Here is a 10396-nt window from a genome sequence, read left to right on the forward strand (position 1 = left end):
GTTCTCACCCACATTTCTCAGAACCTTTTCAGAAAAAAGAATTTTGAGAAGATTAATATCCATTACCTCTTCCCTGAAACTTTTTTGTTTGATGTAAGCTTTGGAAACTCATACAGGGCCTGAGAAAACAGTATATGGGAGCAATTTCATAATAAATGCAAAGCAATACTCTGGATTTATTCATTTGATTGGTTTTTCTTTTCTTTTTAGATTTTGTCTGATGTCACCCCAATCAACTCCGTTCACCATTAGGAAACATTAAAAGAAGACAGTGTTATAACCTGTGCCAGTAGAACATGACCTAGAAACAATCCAAACGATATCAAAACCACAGAACGAAGAGCTTAAAAACCCCAGGCAATAAATTCTCAGGCAAGAAGTTAGAGGAAGTTCTACTGAGCTCAATGGGATTCACTCCTAGGAAAGTGTGTAATTCTCAGCATGAAGTTTTATACATGTCTATTCAGAATATGCTCAGCTGGACTTACTCACCAGAAAGTGTGTTCAGGTTTTCAGCCTCGGTGTCATGACTTGCAAAGCAGCTGTCCTCAGCTTGGTTCTGGCATCCATCTGTCTCAGGAGACAACGGAGGAGTGCAACTTTGGGGGTGAGGTCAAGCTGTTGGAAGGTTGCAGCACCTGCTTTAGCTATAGAGACCGAAGCAGGAAAGACATGCTTTGTTGCATCTAGGGCAGATGAAGGCATCTTGCTATGCTGCTGCAGATGCACCCTGACACTTCTTTCTGCGCTCCTTCCAGCAGTCGTTTCTCTGGTCACTGCTATAGTCTCCAGACACTGTGGTCGTCTGCACGGTTACTTCCAGTCTTTTTGGACTACAACTCCCATTAGCCCCAGTCAGCACAGCAACCATTTTCATATTAATTTTGGATTAATTATAATTGGGTGCATTTCCATTTCCTTTTATAGGTATCTGGGTATGTCTGCATGATTTAGTGCAGGCTCATTTATCTACTAACTAAACACCTTTTTCTTTTTTAAGGAAAACCAGAAATTTAGATAAGCAGGAATGTTGCTTACAGAGGATTATATTAACTATATTATATTATATCATGCAGTTATACAGAAAAATAGGACCCAAAATAAAAGCAACTGAATATACAGAAGAAACAAGCTATATATATATATATATATATGCTTTCGTAGATTTTCACGGGTACAGGAATGTAGGTTTTGGTGTCTTCGGGTGTCTTCCCGTGTAAGAGTTGGGGTGTCTAGGCGACGTTTCGACGAGGTCTCACTCGTCATCTTCAGGCTGGTGCTTTCGGCTTCTTGTTACTGGAGCAGAGCAGGATCTCAGTGTTTGAGTTCCTATAAATACTGTTGAGGGGGTGTGGTGCGGAGAAGAAGTTCCCAGGTTATTGTGCCTTTTCTTCTTTTGTTCCTTAATTACTTGGGGGATATCTTGAGTGATATCTTGAGTGATATTCTGAGTACCACTTAGGTGGGTCATTAAGTGTGGATTAGTTGCTATAGCTTTCGTGTCTTGACCTTTTGAGCTTGTGAAGAGATTTTTCTGAGAAGATGGCTGTACTGCACTGAGTTGTGCTCTGGCTTGGCTTCGTGTATAGGGGCGAGCTGTGGTTTTGTGCCCTGTGCCAGCCAGATCTGTGTAGGGATTGCAGGGGGGTGCAGCATCCGGAGGTGCCACTATGGTTTGGCTACCGGATGGAGTCTGTAATTTATCTGTGGAGAGGGTCTGGGTTTGGGTCTGGTGTGGTTGATAGGTGATGGCGTTCTGTGTGCCTCTGGTCCTGGTGTCGGTTTTTGTGGGGAGGGCTAATTTCCAGATGTCTGGCAGGCGGGACGTGTCGTCACGCTTGTTCATGTTGTGAGGGTGTTTCTCTATCTCGATGGCTTCCATGATTATTCTCTTGTGGTGATGTTCCATGTTAAAGAGCAATTTGGAATCTGCAAAATTAATTTCGTGTCCTGTTTCTTTCATGTGTTGGAAAAGAGAGGAGGTTTTTTCTTCTTTTTTGACGGCATTCTTGTGTTCTGCGATACGTGCATTTATTCGTCTGTTTGTTTGTCCAATGTACGTGGCTGGGCAGACTTTGCAGGGTATTTCATAGACCCCTTGGTTTTCCAACTGGATTTTATCTTTGGGGTTTCTGAGGATATTGGCTATTTTTTGGTTGGTGCAAAAGGCTGTTTTGATATTGTGTTTATGGAGGATTTTGCTGATTTTGTCTGTAGTGCCCTTGATATAAGGAAGGAGGGCCATGCCATTGTTTTCTTCTGTGTCTTGGTTTTTGGGGGGTGTTTCTTTTTGGATTAGCTTCGTAACCCTGTTTTGCTGGTATCCATTGGCGATTAACACATTTGAGAGATTCTGTAACTCAGTTGTCAAGTGGTCTTTGTCAGCCAGGCGTTTGGTTCTGGAGATGAGAGTCTTGGCTACGGAGTTTATTTGTGCAGGGTGGTGGTGTGATTGTGCATGTAAGTAGCGGTTGGTGTGTGTTTTTTTCTGGTAGATAGTGTGCCCCCTGCAATCCCTACACAGATCTGGCTGGCACAGGGCACAAAACCACAGCTCGCCCCTATACACGAAGCCAAGCCAGAGCACAACTCAGTGCAGTACAGCCATCTTCTCAGAAAAATCTCTTCACAAGCTCAAAAGGTCAAGACACGAAAGCTATAGCAACTAATCCACACTTAATGACCCACCTAAGTGGTACTCAGAATATCACTCAAGATATCACTCAAGATATCCCCCAAGTAATTAAGGAACAAAAGAAGAAAAGGCACAATAACCTGGGAACTTCTTCTCTGCACCACACCCCCTCAACAGTATTTATAGGAACTCAAACACTGAGATCCTGCTCTGTTCCAGTAACAAGAAGCCGAAAGCACCAGCCTGAAGATGACGAGTGAGACCTCGTCGAAACGTCGCCTAGACACCCCAACTCTTACACGGGAAGACACCCGAAGACACCAAAACCTACATATATATATATATATACACACACACACACACACACACACACACACACACACATACACATATCAAGCTGGTTTTGTCTGAGGCTGTGTTGCAGCAGAGTCTTCTTACATCTTAGAAGGTTGGAAGTCAGAAAATATTCATTGATTGAGCTTTCAGACTTGCATTGATTTCATTTCAAATTGCTCCAATAAACTCCTGCAGAAAGGATTGATAAGAAGACAAGTGAAGAAAAAGCAAAATTTCAAATTGAGAGATTTTAATTGTCTCCTTTAAGAGACCTCCAGAAGTTAAATTCTAGACAGTGCTGTGCCTGCATGAGGACCCCGTTGCTGACATTTCTTGACAACTTCATGCATCTGTGGCCAAAAACATCAATGCATTCTTCAGCATCAAAGGGAAGCTGCCTTATGCCACTTGCTATCTAGCTCAGTATTGCCTGCACTAACTGGCAACACCTCTCCATAATTTCAGACATGCATCTGTCCCAGCTCTAACAGGGGATTGAGCGTAGAACCTTCTGCATGCAAAGCAGATACCCCACCAATGAACTATGGTCCTTCCTTTACCCTTGCTCCCACTTGGGCTGTGCTTCTATCAGAATTGCAAATCCTCAAGCAAATCCCCATTGTTTTTGGCTCCTGACACTATCTTGGACATCAGATTTCCTTAGCTGCTTTCATTCCTGGTTCATCATCTACTTGGCTGCACATCTGCTTCATACCACACATGCTGTCTCCAGCTGCTGTTTATCTCTTTCTGCCTGCCTGCCTGTTCTGTCTATTCACACCACCCTCAACAAACCATAAGAGCAACTTTGATTTAATTTTGATCTGTTTCTGATTTTCAATTAGGTGCCATGCAGAGTGCAAAATTGTTGCCAGCACTACACCAGCTGCCAAGGGATGTGCTGCAAAGACTCGCAGCACTATTTGCCTGTAGGGGGGAAGGCGGGGACACATGACTCGCTATCAATTCAAAACCTTTGCCCAGGCTTTCTCAGGTCATTCCTCTCCCTGACTTTGCATGTGGTTATTTCCCATGAGGACAATCTCTCGAGTCCTATAGTGAGTTTGGGTTTCTAACTTTCTCAAGTATCAGCAAGGTGAAGACTGCAGAATGAAGCCTGAGCAGAACACAATAAAATGAGGTGATGGTGCTTCTGAGGAGGCAGAATGGATGGTACCATTTTTGACAAGGCAGTAGTCATACTGTTATGGGTTACTGGGGGAACAGGATCCCCTAGATCCATGGGTGTCATATTTTCCCCTCTAGATTATAGGGTGCTAGGGTTTAATCAGAGCCGAAAGATGAGCTTGTTTTTCTGCCAGACAGAAGGACAGAAGGAGGTGATGGTTCTACCCTTAGTCCATTGCAAAAGCCATCTACATGACAATGACCCTACCAGTAACCATGGGGAAGGCTGCCAGGGCAACATGGGCATAATGTCACACACAACAAAAGTTGTCCTTTTACACAGAGGTGTTAGGCAAGGGAACAAGAAGGAGGAAGTAGGCAGAACTCCATGCGATGCTGGCTGCACCCAGAGACCAAGGGCCATGACTGGCTGCTGCTATGGATCCAAGCTTGCTGAAGCTATGAGGGGAACAACGAGAGACACTCTTGGGGTGTAAGGTTCTGCACCCCCCTCCACTGAAGGATTCTTGGTGTAAATATGTGTTAATAAGCCATATTTTTAAGACACTGCAGACTCTACTGTGCCTTGGTTTTCCAATGGAAACACATCCCCCAGGGAGTGCCCGGAACCCTCTGGAAACTTGTTACCACTCAGCAAAGATTGAGAGTGGTGTTTAACAATGCATTTGAATGCAGGGCCAGCTATACCTTAGGGAGAGTGAAGCAGCTGCCTTAGACGACAGATGTTGAGAGGTAGGGGGCAACAGGGAAGTTTCGGAGCACAGAGCTGTGCATACACCATGAAGTCTGCCTTAAGTTAGCTTGCTGTTTTCAGGTGTAATGGACAACACTGCCCTGTTGAAACTGCCAGTCTGGTACCAGGAATGGGGAGAGGCAGCAAGATGCCTTGAGCTAGCCTCCTTGAATCTTGTTCCTCTGTGTGGAAAAAGCTCTGTGCAAACAGAATTGTAGTTCAAATTAAAAAATTCTAATACTTATCTAGAACTAATCTAAATAGTAAAGTAGAACGTGTAGCTCCAATGGGCTAGGTTTATGTTCCTTCTGAGTTTTTGTTTTACATGGAAAGCATTCAAAATTGGCATTCCCCCACCTACAGACAAAAGCAGTACAATCCTCTCTACCACCGCAGGGATTGTCTGTTCCATGTGTACAGCAGGCCTGAGTTTAAGCAAAATGTACTCTTTAACCATAATAGTTAAGGACATGTTAAAATAAGAGACAAAACTGGTGTCATTTGGGGTCATAGTGGATAGCTTGAGGAAGATATCGATCTGTATGTGGCAGCTATGAAAATGACAAATGCCATGCAAGGGATCCTGAGGAAAGGAAAGGAAAAGAAAATTTCTAATATCATAATATTTATTAAATAAAAATAAATAATAATGTCATTATACAATTCTATGGTGTGACCACCATGTGGTTGCCTCACCTCAAAAGGGTTATTCTAGAGCTAGAAAAAGACAACTTAAATGATCAAGGGGTGGAACAACCCCCCAATGAGAAAATGCTGCAAAATTGGGGCTTTTTATTTTATAGAAAAGCATGTAAGAGGCGGCATGATGGAGGTGTATAAAAAAGCCATGCATGGTGTGGAGACAGTGGAGACAAAAAAGCTTTGCTGCCCTCATAACACTAGAATTCCTGAATATCCGATGAAACTGAATGTTGGATGATTCAGGAGAGAAAAAAGAAATGACTTTGTGACACAGTGCATAGTTAAACTATGGAATCATCTTTTTCTGCTCCCAACCTCTAGCCTATTTTACTCAGGACTGATTCATGCAGCTGAAAGCATATTACTGATACAGCATGTTCAACATTCATCTTTAAGTGAAGTCTATCTTATGCTCTGAAAGTTCTATATAGTTATTCTGATCCTCTGAATATACACTCCATTTCCCCTGGCAGTTCTGTCCAAATACCATTGCCTTGTGTTTCTGCAATCTGCTTTTTGAAGACCTCATTGTGGATTATATTTCTTGCTGTGTGGCTTTTCTTTCTACTGCCTGCTGTGAGGCTTACCTGGATGCCCCAGTTTCCAGCCTAGTGAAACCACAGTAGGTGCCTTCAATCACATTAAGGGTATAATCCATAGTAATTCGACCCATTGTTTGTTGACCAATAGGATATGGCTTGCAAGCTATACCCTACTGAGCGGAAAGATTTATATTGTATTGGATATACATGCTTCAGTTTAACTGAGCTTTGGATTTGCCTGTGTATGAAGTATTTATAAATATTGACTTTTTTAATGGCAGATTCATTTGAGTAGGACTCAAACCAAGTGATACAAAATGCCCATTTACACGTGCCTGAAAACACATATGATGCATCTGTAGGCAGTTAATTGCACTATTGCCGTGATTATATCATTGGCAGGAGCATTTAGAACCATTTCCATCAACACCGGACAAGACTTTCTTACACAAACTAGTCCTAAATTGCATGCAGAGGATTTGAATTTTTATTCAATTCAGCATCCGTGCCTCAATTCAGAGTTCTCTTTATACTCTTGAGTGTACATCTGTGTGCATGCATGCAGTCAGTCCTCATTTGTTTGAATTGAGATTAAAAATATGTGCACATAACTGAACATATATGTAGATGAGCCATCCAATAAAATGAACAAAAGGCATAGAGAAGCTGTTAAGAATTTCAGCGTTGCTCCATTATTCAAGCTTCATCTTTATTTATTTATTTAAATGCTTTCTAGTGGCTGGTTCTTGAAAAAAAAATGCATTTATTCTTTTATGAGTTTGGGGTCACTAGGAATTATAACAAAAAGGGCAATTGGCAAGCCTAATGTTATCCATTACTTCCTATGGCAGGAATATAAGAACTTAAGAATTGTTCTGTTGTATCAGGCCAGTGGACTATCTAGTACCGCTTTCTGTTCTTACAGTGTCCCTCGACTCCTCACTGGAATCAGTTGAAAAGCTGCTCTGCCCTCAACACTTGATCTTAGCCAAAAGGCCGGGAACAAATATCACAACTGGAGAGAGATCTGTTGGAATGTAATGTAAAAGTGCTGTCTAAAATGTATAAGATATTATTGGAATGGGAGACAAAGGATGAGCAAGTCAATGATAAAGTCCTCAATGATACATTGGGAAATAGATATTGGTCATAATATAGCTATGGAAGCATGGGAACGATTGTGGAATATGGCTATAAAATTTACAGCATGTTATGTTCTAAGAAAAAATTATATGGAATTGTTATATCATTGGTACCTAACAACTAATAATTGGCAAAAATGTATGAATGAAAATCAAATAAGTGTTGGAAATGTAAAGAGAAAGAAGGTTATTTTTATCATATGTGGTGGTCTTGTAGTAAGTTTAAAGCTTACTGGGAAATGGTATATAATGAATTAAAAAAGATGTTTAAAATAACTTATGTTAAAAAAAATATCAAGATGCTTTCCTTTTGGGAATTATAGGGACAGAACTACCCAAACTATATAGAAATTTATTCATGTATGCGACTACAGTGGCAAGAATGCTACTTGCCCAAAAATGGAAAAAAGAAGTCCCAGTGAAAAAAGAATGGATACAAAAACCTGTGGAATATGCAGAAATGGTGAAACTTACAGGAAAAATAAGAAATCAAGATAACAAACTTTTTATAAAAACTGCTTTATTGAATATTTATAAATAAACTGTAAACAGATAAGAACATTGGCAAGATGGTTGAAATAACCTGTGGTTTTATAAGAGTATATATTTAAAGTAGATGAATAAAGGAGTAAATTAAGTTAATTTGGAATATGCAGAAAATGTAAAAAATAAATTTAAGGAACTGTAGAAAGAGAGGGAAGGAAACTGAGTTTTGAAATATTAAAATGATTGTAAAATTGTTGAAATGTATAAAACTGAAAATCATAAAATGATAAGAAAAAAGAAAAAAGGAAAAAAGGAAAGCTGTTCTGCCACTTTTTTGATTTTAAGTGCCAACTGTCTGGTTCCATCTTGGATTAAGTGGAGCCTGTCCCTTTTGTACAGGCTTGGCTTGTCCCAAAATGTTCCACAGTGCCCAACAATTTCAAACCTCTCCTTCCGACGCCATCTTCTCATCCATGGATTAAGATGACAAAGCCATGGATGTCTAGCTGACCCTGTGTGTTGAACCACTAGCATTTCAGAATGCTGGAGGTCCTGGCTTTCAACATCCTTCAACAGCATGGAAGATTTTTGATTTGGAAAATGCAGGGGAAACTCTTCTGCTTGTCTTCAGTCTTAAACGCTCTGCATGAGTGCGCTGAAGGGGCACAAAGGGCACATTGTATCATGAGTTTGGTGAACAGCTGGGAATGATCAACAAGCACCTGGGAGATTCAGAGAGTGATCAGGACTAAGAGGAAGGCACAAAAAACCATGAGCTAGAAGGAAGCAACACTGCAAATTATCAAGCTTGCAGGTGGTCAACTGAGGACAAAGCAGATTAGGAAGGAAATCACTGTGAGAAGAAGTAGCAGTTCAGGAGCTGGAAAATGGACGTATTGTAGCTAACCCTGCCAAAATAACTTTGCAAGCAACAAGATACAGTAGCATCACCTAGCTATTTCCCCTCAAATATGAGACCATCAATTTTTCATTTACTTATTTTACATATTTATAAACTGCTGAACAGCGCAAGATCATCAAAGCAGTGTACAACATGATAAAAATGCATTGAAAAATGTTAAGACCATTCCTATAAACTTTATAAACAATAAAACTATTCATCAGATGTACAACTGATATTTTGTAAATATACTTCAACGATCTCTTTCTTAAACAAAAATGTATTTGGTAAGTGTGTAAGCATCATGATGCAGGGCAGCTGTCAAGTTTGGGCTAGTAATTGATTCCAGAGGACAGGAGCTGCAACGCTAAAAGCACACCTCTGGGGCATGTGACTCTCTCAGCAGCGGCCCATTTAAGGACACCCTTGCTGTGATATATGGGGTAAGGCAGTCCATTATGTAAGCCATAGATCCTATCTCTGGAAGACATATTTTGTGGGGTATGGGGGCTGTGTTAGGTAAATACCCAGGTATAAATAGTTTACAAAGATATATATGACATTTGCTCTTCTGGAGTTTGAAGACATACCACATTCATCTATAAGAACCACCACACAGACACCCCTGTTTCTTTTTTGTCCCAGGCCTTCTTCCTAGTAGGCAACCAGCAATCGATGACAGTGTTGCATTCATCAACTTTGCAAAAAGAAAGAGACTTGCCTGCTTATCTTTTTGTTTTGACAGCATGAGAATGGAAATCTCACAAGAACAGATCTTGTGATATTTCAGAGTTTCTCTGCAGCTGATTGTGCCCAAGAACAAATGGTGCTTTAGCATTTACATATCCTCACCTTCTGAGAACTATAAATAGCACAGAAATGTTAAAAACACAATAAGATGGAGAAAAAGATGGATTGAGCGAAATGCACCATGTTGGAACTTTCAAATCACTTTTTGAAGCAATTATCTGTTATTTTCTCCCAAGGTTTTCATGGAAGAGAGTTAAGAGCAGAAAAGAGAGACTATTTGTTTCATTTACGGCTAAGTGTATTGTACAAGGAAGCCACTTAAGAAACAAGAAGTAAACCACTGTTTGATTGAAGAGGGCGTCTTACAATCAAGATGGATTACCCAGTCCACCAACACTCGTGCATTCGGAGCTTTGACCTAGAGCTGCGAAATGTATCTAGGCCATGATATTAAGCTTTTTGCTTATGAAGTATATAGTTGCAGTGTGTATTTTTAGTTTTGCTGAGGTCAGTAATAAGGGATGCCAAGCCTTTTCAAAACTATGAAGAACAAAAAGGGAGAATCCAACATTTGGGGTTATAGGAAATAGAGTAAAAGTTGTTTTTAAAGAGGCATGATTCTATTGGAGATCACTGTATCTGAAAGAAAGGAGGTTGTCAGATTAAAGCGATAAGGATCATTTAACATGTATTAGATTGTTACGCCATAATGTAATAATTCGTTCAGCCTTACCTAGGTGTGTTTAAAGAATGTTTAGTGGTGTTCACACTGGACCTAAGATTCACCTTGCAGTTGTTGATGTTTTAAAAAATCCACTCCATTTCGGAGTTGCTCTCTGCTTTGATCTGTGTTTCAGGTTCTGAGTAGTTCTGTGTAAAATGAAGCCCTATGTTCCCCATCCATTTTAATGGGGAATGTACAGTGTAATGGGGAATGTACATTTGTACAGCCTGTAGATGTACAAATGACTACAACTTTTGCACCTTTTGGGCAAAGTGGATGAAAGTTACAGGCGCAGG

General features: G+C 40.5%; 1 long non-coding RNA gene across 1 annotated transcript; it reads left to right on the forward strand.

Moving 5' to 3' along the window:
- Positions 1-4452: 4452 nt before the first annotated feature.
- On the forward strand, positions 4453-9989 carry LOC308583032. The gene is made up of 2 exons (XR_014005997.1): positions 4453-4592; positions 9613-9989. It is a non-coding gene; the product is annotated as an uncharacterized lncRNA (long non-coding RNA).
- The last annotated feature ends 407 nt before the right edge of the window (positions 9990-10396 follow it).

The sequence above is a fragment of the Podarcis bocagei genome, assembly GCF_964188305.1.
Source record: "Podarcis bocagei genome assembly, chromosome: 1".
Classification (NCBI taxonomy): domain Eukaryota; kingdom Metazoa; phylum Chordata; class Lepidosauria; order Squamata; family Lacertidae; genus Podarcis; species Podarcis bocagei.